The sequence below is a fragment of the Helianthus annuus genome, chromosome 11 (genome assembly GCF_002127325.2).
Source record: "Helianthus annuus cultivar XRQ/B chromosome 11, HanXRQr2.0-SUNRISE, whole genome shotgun sequence".
Classification (NCBI taxonomy): Eukaryota; Viridiplantae; Streptophyta; class Magnoliopsida; order Asterales; family Asteraceae; genus Helianthus; species Helianthus annuus.
Window position 1 is genome coordinate 144,217,107 of NC_035443.2, and position 16,524 is coordinate 144,233,630.

Genomic DNA, 16,524 nt, shown 5'->3' on the forward strand with positions numbered 1-16,524 from the left:
ATATGTTTCGAGATCCTTCGAACTGTGTGCCATGCTTCGTGATCTAGACTAAGTGTTTTTAATAATAAATCTAATATTATATTCTACCACAGCAAGTAATCATATATGACAAAACGACAATACGTTTCATTAAAATACATCGCGTACAATTTCAAGTCCACAATCCAAACAACTAAACAGTCAAAGTCAACGCGCATTTAATGCGAAAGTGAAAGTCAGAAACTCGAGTTGTCACATTATCCCCAACTTAAAAGAAATTTCGTCCCGAAATTTGGTACGCACTCACTGAGGAAGCTAGGCAAGTTACATCGTTCACTGGTTTTCCTGGGGTGTCACATCATCCCCCCGTTGATTTGGAATTTCGTCCCGAAATTCAGTAGTAGTAGCTTCAGCCTCAGCAGTGGATGCATTGGTTTCGAATAACTGGGGATACTTTTCTTTCATCTGATCTTCGCGTTCCCAGGTATACTCTGGACCACGCTGGGAGTTCCAACGAACTCGAACAAGAGGGATTCTCTTGTGTTTGAGGACCTTAACATCCCGGTCCGTGATTTCAACTGGTTCCTCGACGAACTGCAACCGCTCGTCGATAGTGAGTTCCTTAAAAGGAACTATAAGGGTCTCATCTGATAGGCATTTCTTCAGATTGGACACGTGAAATACATTGTGAACTGCACCGAGTTCAGGAGGTAGGTTTAATCTGTAGGCTACTTTGCCAATCTTTCCTAAGATTTCGAACGGTCCGACGTACCGCGGATTGAGTTTGCCCCGTTTACCAAAACGTACCACACCCTTCCAGGGTGAAACTTTCAATAAAACCCGGTCCCCGACCTCAAATTCCAATGGCTTTCTACGCTTGTCCGCGTAGGCTTTCTGACGGTCGCGTGCTGCCGCCATGCGTTGTCGTATCTGTGCTATCTTTTCTGTGGCGTCCACAACAATATCTGGACCCGTAATCTGACTATCCCCCACCTCTGCCCAACAGAGAGGTGACCGGCATTTACGTCCGTACAATGCCTCGAATGGAGCGGCTTGAATGCTGGTATGGTAACTGTTATTATACGAGAACTCCACCAAAGGGAGGTGCTTTTCCCAGCCGTTGCCGAAATCGATGACACACGCTCGAAGCATGTCTTCTAGAGTTTGAATAGTTCGCTCAGACTGCCCATCCGTCTGAGGATGATATGCTGTGCTCATGTCTAATCGTGAGCCGAAGGATTTGTGCATTGCTTGCCAAAGCTCTGACGTGAATCGTGCATCGCGATCCGAAATAATAGAGGTGGGCACTCCGTGCCTCGAAACAACTTCCTTCAAGTAAATGTCTGCTAAAGTAGAAAACTTATCCGTTTCTTTGATAGCCAAGAAGTGAGCAGACTTTGTGAGTCGATCAACGATCACCCAAATAGTGTCATTCCCACGCTGGGATCTTGGTAAGCCCGTAACGAAATCCATGGAAATTTCTTCCCATTTCCACTGCGGTATCTTGGGCTGCTGAAGTAGACCAGCTGGTTTCTGATATTCAACCTTGACTCTCGCACAGGTTAAGCATTTGCCAACATAGGTGGCGATGTGGGCCTTCATACTAGGCCACCAATAAGTAGTGCTGATGTCGTGGTACATTTTATCCGACCCTGGATGTACCGAATAGCGAGACTTGTGAGCTTCGTCCATTACGAGTTCGCGTAGACCGCCATAGAGAGGGACCCAAATCCGGCCCGTGACATAGTAGGCGCCGTCCGCCTTTTGTTCCATTTGTTGTTGTGAGCCGCATAAGGCTTCAGCCTTGACGTTTTCGGGCTTCAGGGCTTCTGTCTGAGCAGCTCGTATCTGAGCAGGAAGGCTAGGCTGAATCGTAAGCTGTAGCGCTCGCACGCGCCGTGGTAAAGTGTCCTTTCGTCTAAGGGCATCCGCCACAACATTGGCTTTGCCTGGATGATACTTGATAGCGCATTCGTAATCGTTAAGTAACTCAACCCATCGTCGTTGACGCATATTCAGACCCTTCTGCTTAAGGATATGCTCGAGACTCCTGTGATCGGTGTAAATCGTGCACCTGGTACCGTACAGGTAGTGTCGCCATATCTTAAGCGCGAAAACAACAGCTCCCAGCTCTAAATCGTGCGTCGTGTAGTTGCGCTCGTGAACCTTGAGTTGACGAGAGGCGTAAGCGATAACCTTGTCGCGCTGCATTAACACACATCCCAGTCCCCGAATGGATGCATCACAATAAACCACGAAGTCGTCTGTGCCCTCTGGCAATGAGAGGATAGGTGCACTGCAAAGTCATTCCTTTAGGTGCTGAAAAGCAGTCTCCTGGGGCTCTCCCCAGCGATAGGTAACACCATTCTGTGTCAGTAGCGTAAGTGGTTGCGTGATCTTTGAAAAGCCTCTAATAAACCGTCTGTAGTAACCTGCCAAACCCAAGAATTGGCGTATTTCTGTCGGTGTACGCGGTGCAGGCTAATTTCTGATCGAATCTACCTTGGGTGGGTCGACGTGAATCCCATCCTTGTTTACCACGTGGCCTAGGAAGTGGACTTCACGAAGCCAGAAGTCGCATTTTGAAAACTTTGCGTACGATTGCTCTTTTCGAAGAAGTTCCAAGATAAGATGTAGGTGTCGCTCGTGCTCTTCCTGACTCTTGGAGTAAATCAGGATGTCGTCGATGAAAACAATGACGAACTTGTCGAGATAGGGTTTGCACACCCTGTTCATAAGATCCATAAATACTGCAGGTGCGTTCGTAAGCCCGAACGGCATAACCAAGAACTCGTAGGGACCATAGCGAGTTCTGAATGCTGTCTTAGAGACGTCCTCATCCCGGACTCTCAGCTGATGATAACCTGACCGTAGGTCGATCTTGGAATAGTAACACGACCCTTGCAATTGGTCAAATAAGTCGTCTATGCGCGGAAGAGGATAACGGTTCTTCACCGTCACCTTGTTGTGTTCACGGTAGTCGATGCACATTCTAACTTACCGTCTTTCTTCTTCACTAACAACACTGGAGCTCCCCAAGGCGAAGAGCTAGGTCGGATAAATCCCTTATCCAAGATTCCTGGTAGTTGCGTCGATAGTTCTTCCGATTCTGGTGGAGTTAAGCGGTACGGTGCTCGAGCTATGGGTGCTGCTCCTGGAGCGAGCTCGATTTGAAATTCGTCCTGATGATGCGGCGGTAGACCAGGTAAATCCTTGCGAGACACCTGAGGAAAGTCGTGTACAACTGAATGGTCTTCCAACTTCTTTTCTTTCGCTGATGAGTCAGTAACGAGAGCCAAAGTTGCGGTGTGGCCCTTCCGCAAACATTTCTGAGCCTTCAAGAAAGAGGTGATGCCAACCACGGCACCACTCTTGTTGCCTTGAGCTTCGAGAGGTTCTTGACCAGAATGAGGAATGCGAACAATCTTTTCTTTGTATAGGATCCCTGCTTGCTGTTGCTGCTGGCGATTCCGGTGTGCAAGCCGTGGGCTCCTGAATTCCTTAGCTTCTGCTGTGCTCAGGCGATCACTATTCTTGTGCTGCTGTTGTGCTTGAGACCGAGCGGTAGCTGAACCCTTGCTGGAATACCCATCCCATTTCCGCTTGTTGTCACTAGGAGTAGTGGGAGTAGCAGAAGTGGTAGCGATAGTAATAGCGCTGATACAACTAGGTAGCCTGTTCTGTTCCACTGCCTGATCCGTGAGGCGATGAGCAAGACACTGAATGTCTTGGATTTTGTCGAGGTTAGCCGATGTAGCTTGGCTCTGAATCTCTGAGGCTAGACCCTTGAGGTACAATTCGATACGCTTGTTTGGAGGGTCCACCATGGTTGGACACAAGATGGCCAGTCCGTTCTATCGTTTCGTATGAGCTTCAATTTCTGACCCCATCATTTTCAAATGGTAAGGCTCCACTTCCAACTTGTGGATGTCATCACGCGTGTAGTATTCCCTTTTTAATGTGTTCTTTGAATTCGTTCCAGGGGGTGGCGTTAGCAGCTGCCAACCCTAGTATCTGTACTTGCGCGTTCCACCTGGTTAGCGCGATTCCTACCAAAGTACCAGTGGCGTACTTGACCCCTGCGAGCCTCAGGGCGTTCACGCATGAAGTTCTTGAATGTGCCACTGAATGTGCTTGGGCGACAGTCCATGATGTTCTGGAATGTGTGCGTTCTGACCCGTTGCGCGAGAAAGATAGATCAAGGTTAAGCGCGAAAGTTGGGTCACGAGAGTAGGATCTAACATCCTAGAATAGGTCTGGGATAGCAGGTTATACCTCCTGCTTGTGCGGCTGCAAGTGCCGCAGCAACTTGTTCGTTAATGAGAGCCGTCAACTGGGCTTGAGTCATGTCAACACGTCCAGACATGATCGAATAGTAAAGGTAGCATAAGTAAGAATGGTTCACGAATAGTGCGATGACAGAAGAGTGTAAGCACGTATGTGTTCTCAAGCAATAACAAGTTGTGAGCAAAGTAATGTAAGCATACTACGAGCAAAGTTCTATGCAGTTCTAGCAAGCAGGTAATAAACATAAACCTTATTACCTAGGATGTCGAGTCTTGCACGTGGAGCGAAGCGTCGTTGTGGATCGTTGAGAGCACTGTTCTGGTTATAGTCTGGTTTTAATAAAAACGTTTTCCCATATTAAAACCAAGTTCTCTATAACCAATGGCTCTGATACCAATCTGTCACACCCCCAAAATCCACCTGCGGAGTATCACCGCTTGGGAGCGTGACTGACCAGGATCAAGCCATCAATCATATTGAACATAGCATAATATAAATAAAGTAATTCGTAAAACCCCATTCAATACAATTGACGTTTCAAAACAATCATAGTATCAGTAGCGGAAGCATAAGTAAATAACCCAAGTAAACCATAAGTTCAATTATTCGAAATGTTTAAACATAGCGTTCTTAACCCACTGCCCACAACGTCCCGCTCCTCCAGTGCAAGCTCCATAAGTACCTAAGGTCCTGCAAGGCATGCAGCAGATAATCAACAAACTAGTTGAGCGAGTTCACAGTTTATAGTTTAGTTTGAGTAATAGTGCGTTTGTTCAATTAAGTTTCGTATCGTATCAGTTCCATCGCGGCCTCCCAGGCATGTGTGCGAAGATTATGTTCGTTAGTTCGCGACCATAGTCTTTACCGACCAGGGTGTGTGCGAAGGCAATTTATCAGTTCGTTCGCGACCATAGTCTTTACCGACCAGGGTGGGTGCGAAGGCAGTTGAGTAGTTCGTAAGCATCAACAGTTTAATCGTTCGTTACAGTATCAAAGTATGCACAAGTAATCATCCAACCCATTCCCACCCTGGGAACCCATGCCTTGGCTGTGTGAACTCACCTTGGTTTGCTCGGTATGCTAAGTTATGCACTCACAAGTAATTAATCACGTCCTATTGTATGCACGTATAACAAATCAGTTCATGTTCGCAATGATACGCGTGCAATTTAATGTTCACATAACAGTCAGTTTGCATATCGGCACAACACGTATTGTTTCACATCAAACCATCAGCTAGTGTACACGAATACCAATGTTAACATTCATCACTAATCATGGCATGCCAAATAAATCAAACATACATTCCAACATTAAAATATGTTCATAATTATATATCTTTCGATCCACCCTTATCTTTCGGTACATTAGTGATCTTTCGATACACAGTTATCACAGTTATCCTTCGGACCGAAAGTTATGTTTCGAACCAATGCCATCTTTCGACCAACTGTCATCTTTCGGTCAACTTAATTATGTTTCGGTCAATGCTATCCTTCGGTCAATGCTCCTATGGTTCGGTCAAAGCTATCCTTCGGTCAACACTACTATGGTTCGACTAACAAGCATCTTTCGACCACAACTATGTTTCGAGTAGCAATATCTTTCGACAATTAACAGTTACGTTTGATCACAATCAGTTATGGATATCATGCAGTCAATTACAGAAACAGAAACCCTAATCATCTACAGCCGTCATCATCATTAACAAGCACATTTCATATATTCAATCTCAAGAACCCTAACCGAAATCATGAACAATAACCATATTCATTCGGATTACTATCAAGACATAACAACCTCATGTAAACTGATTTCATAATAACCCGATTTCACTAATATATCAACAAGTTATCAATCCGGAGCATACATCGTCACAGTAACATAACAAGCACCATTGAATCGATTTAAACTTATTATCATGCCATACAACTACAAGATCATCTTTATACGATTCCTATCATTCAACATACAATCAATTCGAGTCGTTCTTAATCAAAGCATGTAATAATAATAACATCATGTCATCAACGATGATAGTGAAACACTAACCGGATTAGGGGATTGAAACTAGTGGGGTTTCGGGTGCACAAGAACTTTCAGCCGACTCCAAGACTTCGAGAGAGAGGGAAAGGTATTAGGGTTTTTAGAAACTAACTGCCGGTTACATGCATCACGTATTTAAACGTATTACAGAAATGGGCCAAGCCCATTAGAAAAGCTGGGCCGAAAGATGTCGAAGGATGGAGTCTTTGGTCGAAGGATATGTTTCGAGATCCTTCGAACCGGAAGCTGATCCTTCGAGTCGAAGGATATGTTTCGAGATCCTTCGAACTGTGTGCCATGCTTCGTGATCTAGACTAAGTGTTTTTAATAATAAATCTAATATTATATTCTACCACAGCAAGTAATCATATATGACAAAACGACAATACGTTTCATTAAAATACATCGCGTACAATTTCAAGTCCACAATCCAAACAACTAAACAGTCAAAGTCAACGCGCATTTAATGCGAAAGTGAAAGTCAGAAACTCGAGTTGTCACACATTACAAGCCGAGACCTCCTGGTTGCGACTCGAGACCGCATGTTCTCGAGTCGAGCCCACCTTGTCTCGACTGGGCTGTTCACTTTAGTTATTGGGCCATAACGTGATTTGTTTGGGCTGCCTGTTTAACTGAACTATGTGTTAGTTGATACTGTTGACTGATCCAATAGTAGAACAGACCCAATAACTCTACATGTAACTGTATGCATGCTATGTGTTAGATTATGTGTAAAATATACGTGACATTCTCTGTACCCAAACCTGACCTATACTGGTAACCATGTTAGGACGTGGTGACCAGCGTGTTTGACAAGTAACCTAATCTGCCGAGCAACCCAAGGTGAGTTCACACACTAAAAGCATGCGTCCCAAGGAGGGACACGGACAAACTGCCAACTTTGGGAAAAATACTTTTGAAATATCATTTCCGGGGGAAATCCGAATGGGTATTTACCATCTCCGGGGGAGATACGTTTGGATAATATTTATAAATCACAACTAGCCAAGCTAAACGAAACTCTATCACCTTAAGTCCCTGCTTACAGTACCGATTAATTGCCGGGGGCGAACGGGTTATTAGTTGATAGCGCTATTAGGTTTGACAACCTCACACCGTGACCGGGGGAGATCGGGCGTAAACTAGTAGACCTTGCATCTTGGTCAATGACGATAGACATTGACTCGGGGCACAACAACTTTCCGTCAACAGTTTCGGTATCTACAGTTTAGTGAGCTTACAGATGGGGTAGCTCCCCACAACGTGATTATAAATGCTTTATCTAAACAACTTACGTTTTCAAAAATTAAAACTTGACACCTCGTGGACTCGCCAACATTATGTTGATACCCTACTGCATGCTTTGCAGGTACCCAGTGATTCAGGAGCTTGCAGCTTGCGGATGTGTAGTGGTCGTCTAACCCGTGTGTTGGGTTTTTAACCAACTTGAACTAAGAATCTTGTTTTAAACTATTTTGTCTATGCTTCCGCTACTTACCTGAACTATTACTTCAACTTGAATACTTTTGAACTTTGATTATGATATTTGCCAACCTTGTGGTTGGTGAGTATTACTTATGTTACTAATTAAATTGCTCAGTATAATTGGTGGCTGGATCCTGGTCAGTCACGCCTCCAAGCGGTGGTGTTCCGCATGTGGATTTTAGGGGTGTGACAGTTTGGATACCCATTCAAAAAGTCATAACCTTTCAAACCACTTTTAAACAGATCACACCCTTCACAAAAAAAGTCACAACTTTGAGATATATAACACCCTTTAAAAAAAGATGCTCCTTAGTTTAAACATTTAGAAAAGTCATTAGAAAAGTTATCTAAGGGGTAATATAAATACCATATAATAGTTGCTTTCTAAAATGAAAAGTGTGATAAAAGCGGTGTGATTTTAGTTTGATACATAAAATTTCTTACCGACACCACGAGGGGACACACCCCTAATCACAACAACCCTAGATATAAATAACACTTAGTAAGTTAGGTTGCATCAACAGCACATCGCATTGCTTCATTCGAAAGGCACCAAATCACCCATAATAGACACCGATTCATTCATTTATGTAGAATTATACAAAAAGGTAACTTGCTCTTCAAAGTTCTAACTGAACCGACATTCCGTTCGAAAAAAAAGTTAATCAAACCATCTTATGAATTGGTGTTTTGATTCATCGCATTGTTTCATGACATATAACCATATATTCACAAATAAATAGTCACAACATATTTGTTTTAATTGAACCGCTTCCACTTCTCTATTTTAAACCATATCCCTTTCTTCGATCTTCATTATTAAATCAAAACCAAACGACCATTCATTTACATTCGCATCATCAAAGCTAAACATTTTTTTTCATGATTTAACTTTATCCTTTAGAAATTCTTCTTGAATAGCTTTTTTTATTGACTCCGTACACCAAACAATCTTTTTTTCCATGTTTGTGATTAGAGCATCCACAATAGAGGTATTTTTTGGTGTTTTTAAGGAGAGATTGTGTGATGTGGAGGAGAGAGGGTGTGAGGTGGAGGAGAGATAGTGTAGTGGTGTATGTGAAAAAAATGAGAAAAAATTGAGGGAAGAAAAGTATGTGAGTGTGATGTAGGAAAGAGGAGAGATGAGAGAGAAAATAAATATTTGATGGATATTTTGTTTCTGAGAGGGCAAGAGAAAGAAATTTATGAGCAGGTGCCATGTGGCACATGGCACCTTAAAAACATCTTCTAAAAATTACTTATTGTGGATGCTCTTATTCTTTTTATCTGCAAATACATAGTTTAACTTTTTTACTTTGTTATACGCGTTTTGTATGTTTGTCGTTATTTTTTCTTCTTGAATCGTGACATCAAGATTTGTTTGTCATATGCAATTTAAAGTGATTGATTACAGATACAATTTCAAATTTGCATGTAATTGCAATCAAACGAAAATGATGAATTTCAATTGACGTATATGATGTACAAAGATATGTAGTCGTTGGATACAAAGAACATGTATTATGTATATTGTATGCGATTGTATAGCAGAGTGTAAAGAGAGGAAAGCATTTGTGGTTTTTTTTTTTTTTTTTTTGAGAGATGAAGGTTATTCTTGGGTTGGTGTTTCTATTATTGTTATTAAAATGTTTGTAATTATAGGAAATATTAAATTTAGGTTTCATTATATCATCTATTTTTTTTCAAATCCTAAACAGAGTTTTGTGGTTGTCTTCGAAGGTTTCTATGGTGGTTTGACAAAGGAAGAGCTGCGACAGTTCCGATAGTAATTGATAACGGTGGCACAGTCTGTCGATGACCGGTGGTGAGGACGATGGTGGTTTCCCCTCGATTGGGCACCACACCGCTCTAAATGGAACGGGCAACTGCCGTTGGTATTCTCAATAGATAACAGGCGTAGATCGGCTAGGGAGAGGGGTGGCCGATATTGGCGTGAACTCACGCCGGCTATTCTTTTCCGGTGGCAATGGGGGTAGGGTGACTGTGTCCCTCTGGTGCGTCGCCTCTATACATTGTGCCCGACTCCCGATATTCTAACCGCATATTTTGATGCATATATGTTTAATCACATATTTTTAATCGCCATCATCCAAAAGTTATGTATACCACATTTACGACACATATATTCTAACCTAATGTATACAAAAAAACGCCCACCAACGCTATAACACACCCGTGGTAACTGTATAAAATGTAACAATTTTGGCATACACGCATCAAAACTTCCCACTGCAACGTGCGGGTTGGCGTCAACTCGTTGTTTATATTTATCAACTAAATTGATAATTAAGTAGTATTATTAGTTAACAATTAATTAATAATGCTTGGAATTTATTTGATTACAAATAAGTTATTATAAATTATTCACAAGAATAGAAGTGATGGTGAAGAGGACCAAAGAATATAATTGGATGGCGGGTTGGCCACGAACAACAATCGCCATTGCCAAAAGTAAGTTTTTCGTAACCAATGTACATGTTGGCATTTTTAACCAGCCCAACATTTGAAGTCATGTGGGTCGTAGCTCTAGATTCAAAAATCCATGTGTCAATCGTCATATATATCCAACAAAGATGAGATGATTCATTATCAATCCAAAATATAAACAAGTGAATTGTTGAAAATCCAGTTTGTAAAATTTTGTATTTATACTCTTGAGGTCCAAATAATTATGATGCTCAAAAAGTGTATTAAGTGTGAACTTTCCTATTGGGCTTTTGAATGGGCTCCTTAAAGCCTAAAAGAGCTGTTGAATTCCACGCGGGTCTTTGTGGGAGAAATTTTGAACAATTTCTAGGTGTAGGATTTTTAGAGAAAGCCTACTTTTCCGTGTTTTCATCATATCAAAGCAAAGAGTTAAATTTCAAAATCGTTCATTAGGTTTGTGATTTCTCTAAGGTTTTATTTTTGTTGTCTTTTTCATTCAAACAAGGCCGGCTCTAGCATAAGCTAAATCAAGCAAGGGCTTTAGGCCCCAGAATTTCAAGGGCCACCAATTTTAAGAGGCTATCATTGTCCGTTTTCGTAACTAATATTTTTTGATTTTGTAGTATATGTTCCTAGAAAGAGAAAAGAAAAAAATAATAATAGAGATAGGTTAATTTTGGGAGCTCCCTCTGTTTTTTCAAAGCTTTTCATGAAGAAGATGAACCAGACTAGGTGGATAGGGTAGTGATGTGATTATATGCCACATTTACCTTTTTATCCCTAAAAGTAATCACATAATTAGTTAATTGCTGAATTTACCCCTGTTTTTTTAGAAGTATTTATTAGTGAGTTAGTGATATTTTTTTCTTTTGTTTTTATAGTTTATTTAGCAGTTTATATAGATTTCAATATTCTGCTCCAATTTATTTAGTTATATATATATATATATATATATATATATATATATATTAAACAATTTGTATTTAATGTGATATATATTTTGGTCTTGAACTATATATTTATGTGTATGTATATTAATTTAAGTAGAGTGGAAGAAATAGTATGCCTTAATTATTGAACTTAGAAATAAACGATTAATACTGAGATAGGAATGATATGTTAAATGAAAAAAAATAGAAAATAATATATAATTTTTGTATTGATATGTTATTTTAAGAAGTGCTATTGTCAAAACAAAACAAAAAATTGATACACTCAAAAAAAAAAAACTTATAGTAAAAAAGGCCTCTATTTCATTGTTCGCTTAAGGCCACAAGAATCGTTGAGCCGGCCCTGCATTCAAATAGCAAACTGGATTAGAAATGCAGGAAAAAGATCAAATAGAAAGTTAATTTTCGCTAGGAAGGATAGGAAGCCATAGGATTATGACATGTGACAACATTTAAAATAAAGAAAAATGGTATTTTAGTCAATCCAACTCCTTCTTCTTCCTTTTTCAAAACCCAGTAACTTCAAAACCCACCATTTTCAAAACCCACCATCTTCAACCATTTCTTCACTTTCTATCTCAATAATCACTACATTATAGTGCGATTTTCATCACCAATCAATGATTCAAAACCCGATCAACGTGTTCTTCAGCTTTTTTTTTTTGAAGAAAACCCAGTTTAATTTCATAAAAAAATCTCGTTTTTTCCGGTGATTTTGGAGATAATCACTCGATTCGTTCGATTCGAGCGTTGATAAGTGTTTCTATCATTCAAATTTCGTCAATTGATGAGGAAATCGGCTTCGATCCATGTAAGAAATTCTTTAATTTCATTTTCACGATCTGGGTTTTTTATTTAGTCATTGCGTTTCACGATCTTGGCAGGGGTCCGGGGGCGGCAGCCCCTGGCGGGGTCCAAGGGGCAGAGCCCCTGGCTGGGGTTGAGCTGCCAGGTTTATGTGTCCATTGCGTTTTAGAAATAAGAGAGTTTTATGTGGTTTCTGGCTATTGCGTTTTAGAAAAGACACACATTTTTAAGTGTTTTTAGTCATTGCGTTTTAGGTAAAACACATTTTTTAGGTGTTTTCAGTCCATTGCGTTTTAGAATGAGTCATTTTTAAGTGTTTTCTGGCCATTGCGTTTTACAAATAAGACATTTCTTTGTGTTTTTGGTGCATTGCGTTTTAGGTAAAACACTTTTTTATGTGTTTTCAGTCCATTGCGTTTTAGAAAACAGACATTTTAAGTGTTTTCTGGCCATTGCGTTTTACAAATAAGACATTTCTTTGTGTTTTTGATGCATTGCGTTTTAGGTAAAACACCTTTTTATGTGTTTTTTGTGCATTGCGTTTTACAAATAAGACATTTCTTTGTGTTTTCTGGCCATTGCGTTTTACAAATAAGTCATTTCTTTGTGTTTTTGGTGCATTGCGTTTTAGAAAAATGTCATTTTTTAGGTTTTTTTTTCATTGCGTTTTACGTAACTGGTGGTTTTTTCTATTGCGTTTTACGCAACTGGGTTAAATTTTTTTTTTTAAAATATAGCAATAGTATACTCGTTTTAAAGATAAAAAAACGTTCGTTTTTTTGGTGCAATTTTTATAAAAAAAATAATGTCGTAAGAAAGAGTTATTAACGTTTAAAAAATGGGGGGGGGGGATTGGAGGAGATAGAAACTATTGGTTTGGATTGACTAGAATGCCCTTGAACAAACTCACGCGCCTCTTTTCTTCATTTCAATTTCCCTGATTTAATCTTAGCCCTTGATTAACTTAATGGATGGTCAAGATCACTTCCTAGCCTTCCTAGCCAAATAAACTTCATATTGTATCTCCACCCTAGAAATGCATGTTAACCTCTCCTTATTTAAATGAAGGGTATAATGGTTATTTTATATCTAACTATGTTATATACCCATGAGCTTCACGGGTTATGGGTTGTTTTAAAAAAAATTATTTGCAAAAGAATTTTTTTATATGATTTCTTATAAGTGGATAATCATTCATGTTTGGCAAACATTACAAAAAAAAAATTAACAGTTGTAGTTGAGATAAATTTTAAAGTAACTGACAAAATCTGTAAAAAAAAAAAACACGTATTAAACAATGTTTATTGACATAATAAACGGAACCCTACAACACACATTTACACGCACTCAAAAGAGATTCAAAAGTTCTACTTACCATGTTTTTTTTATTTTAACTTTATTTACAATGTAAAATGCATCTCATAACTCCAAGAAACTGGCGCTCGCTTTCTGAAGCAGAGTTAGAGAATAGTGGAATGTCTTCTTCTAATCCAATTATAGACATCTTCTGCATCTGACAGACAGTAATCAATAATTAGTTACCTCCAGATTTATATATGGAAGTTACCAAAACACCACCAGTTCCTCCTAAATCAGGTATCAAGTATATATAAATCCAAATGAAACATGAATAAAGAAAGGGAATATGCCACAGAATAGTAATGAAGTTTTAGGAGTGTTCCAATTAGGTCACTAATAAAATTTATTGTTCCAATTAGATCATTCTACTTTATTTTGGTGTTCTAATGCTAGATATTTTACCTGAATAGCAGGTCATAGTCCTATATGACATTTATTTAACTTTTTTTTTAAAACATGATGAGATGGAATCAAATAAAAGAAACATAATAAATAAAAAAAATAAAAACCCAAAATGATCAAATATTACAAATCGTAGAATCAAATCAAATCAAACAAATAACAATTGTAAACCCTACCCTCATTCGTACGTGATTCTACGTTATTCGCTGCCGGTTTGTATTTCGAACGAGATTCAGATCTCGTTTCGGCGATTTGCGTGGAGAGGGAAAGCTTCAACGATGGCGAATCAAGAACAATCGTCAGCAACCAACGTCGATCAAGCGTTCGACTGTTTAGTACCAATCAAACAATAGGTAATCTAGAATTGAAACTAATCATAACTTCATTTACACTTAACATGCATACTGAGGACGGGTTCTTCACATGTTTTATAGTTACAAGTGCATCATTATTATACAAATGTAATCATTTATGATGATACAGCATGTGTGAATGCTTTTCTCCAATAAATTGTTTCTTGGAAAATACATATTGATACAACTTAAATAGGAAAATACATAACAAAGTACGTGGTGAATGTGTGAATGCTTTGCTCCAATAAATTGTTTCTTGAGCAATGGCAGTGAGTTATGCAAGAAGTTAATTAATATCAAACGTGCAGTCTCAACGGCTCACCACGGTGACCGCCACTCGTGTATCTCCGTGGTGCCGATGATCGTCGGCTTAGCAACAATTTTCTTTTTTATCGGGGCATGAGTTGCTTGAGTTCTTTTTTATCGGGGCATGACCGCCACTCGTGTATCTCTGTGGTGCCGATGATCGTCGGCTTAGCAACAATTTATAACTTTTTAGAGATTTTGAAAAAAAATTCACATTTTTTTAATTTTTTTTCGCACTTTTCTACAATTTTTTAAAAAATTTTAAACCTATTTCGCATTTTTTTCTAATCCATTTGGCATTTATATGCCATGTCAACAAATTTTTAAATAAAAAACCTAAAAAAATGCCATGTAGGATGGATGACCTTCTATTTAGGTAAAATATCTAGAATTGAAACATCAAATGAAACTTGAATGACCTAATTGAAACAAAAAAAATTATGAGTGACCTAATTAGAACACTCTTGAAACTTGGTTACTATTGTACAAAGTTAACCCATAAAGAAACACCTAAATGTAGGTAACTAGAGTTATGCGTCGCCCGTGTTGCAGGGTGCTAAACCGAATACTTCTCACTTTAATAACATGTACGCATTTATTTCGGTTAGTTATACATGCTACTTATAACACAATATCAAAAAAGATACATTGAGTTAACCAAGTAAAGAAAAAACTATCATAGTTATGATAAAAAAATAACTAAAACGATGGCAAGCGTGTAATTTAGAGTTGGGGGCAAAACGATAATTTGTCAGGACCAATTAGCGAGTGCTAGGCAGCTGTTTGGCATAAATAAAAACTAAATTAAGTCAACCAAGTCAAATAAAAGACTATAATCGTTTTGCCCCAAAAAAAACGATGAGAAGATTGCAATTTTTAGCTGGGGTAAAATCGTAATTTTAAACTGGAGGTAAAATAATATTTTGAACTGAGGGCAAAACCATGTTTTTATTTTGAATTGTGGGCAAAATCGTAATTTTTTTTAACTGTGGGCAAAGGGGCAAACAAAATTTTTATTTTGAACTGGGGGCGAAATTGTAGTTTTAAAATGGGAACCAAATTATAGGCAAAAGTATATATATTTTTTTAACCAGGGCAAAATCGTATTTTTTAACAGAGGGCAAAATCGTAGATCTAAGCTGGGGGCAAAGCATAAATTCAATTTCGAACCGGAGGCAATATCGTAATTTTTAACAGAGGATAAAATCGTAATTTAACAGGACTTATAAATAATTATTTTATGAAAAAAAAGAAAAAAAATTATTAAAATCAGCCGCCACTTTTGGCCAATAGTTTTCTTTCACTATTCCCGCCGTCATTTCTAACTTAAGTTTGTATGTATTGAAAATTGTTCAGTAGCTTTTATATTATTATAATTCATCAATCAAAACCTAAACTTGCCGTTCGGAAAAAGACTAAACTCATATTAACAATGGTGAACCTAATATGTTGGTTCATTTGTGAAGCACAAACAATATCAACCTTAACAGCTTTAAGTATTTCTTATGCACCTTAAATGAGATGTTGTCAGATGTGTACTCACCTTATCTTAATATAGATATTGACCCTTGGTCGCCGATAACTCCTGGATGTCTGGGTCCGCTAACTGATCTCTTTAACTGTAAATGTAAAAAATAAATAATTGTATCATTCAATGTAAGAGCGTTATATGCAACTTGTGGCCTAAATATTTAAAAAAACACTCAATGTAAGAGTCGAAGCACAACCTAAATAAAGGTTGATTATGTTAATGGCTAACTTGGTCATTTTCGGATCCAAAGTGTGCATTTTAAACTTTGGAAAAGAATCGAAAATAATTGAATAAGCACATAGAGGATAACAGTTACTTACTACTCTACATAAATGATAACTACCAAAAATTCTCTACATAGTTTTCTATTACCTTAATAACCTTCTATTATGTTGACATCCCTGTAGCTTCCTCTGGTATCAAAAACAATAAACCTACTGGAAAAAATGTGCAGATGACTTGAATAGCTATCCCGAAACTAAGGTTATCAAAAGAACCTGAAGAGATGTTCAAACTAAAGCCAAACCCGCTGATTGTGGTCCCCAAGGCTGTTTATTGACATGTAAAGAGC

General features: G+C 38.7%; 1 long non-coding RNA gene across 1 annotated transcript; it reads right to left on the minus strand.

Annotated features, from left to right (window-relative positions):
• Nucleotides 1-13,332: 13,332 nt before the first annotated feature.
• On the minus strand, nt 13,333-16,038 carry LOC118483683. The gene is made up of 3 exons (XR_004871038.1): nt 15,966-16,038; nt 13,940-14,091; nt 13,333-13,515 (listed from the first exon to the last, which is right to left on the minus strand). It is a non-coding gene; the product is annotated as an uncharacterized LOC118483683 (long non-coding RNA).
• Between the last annotated feature and the right edge of the window lie 486 nt (nt 16,039-16,524).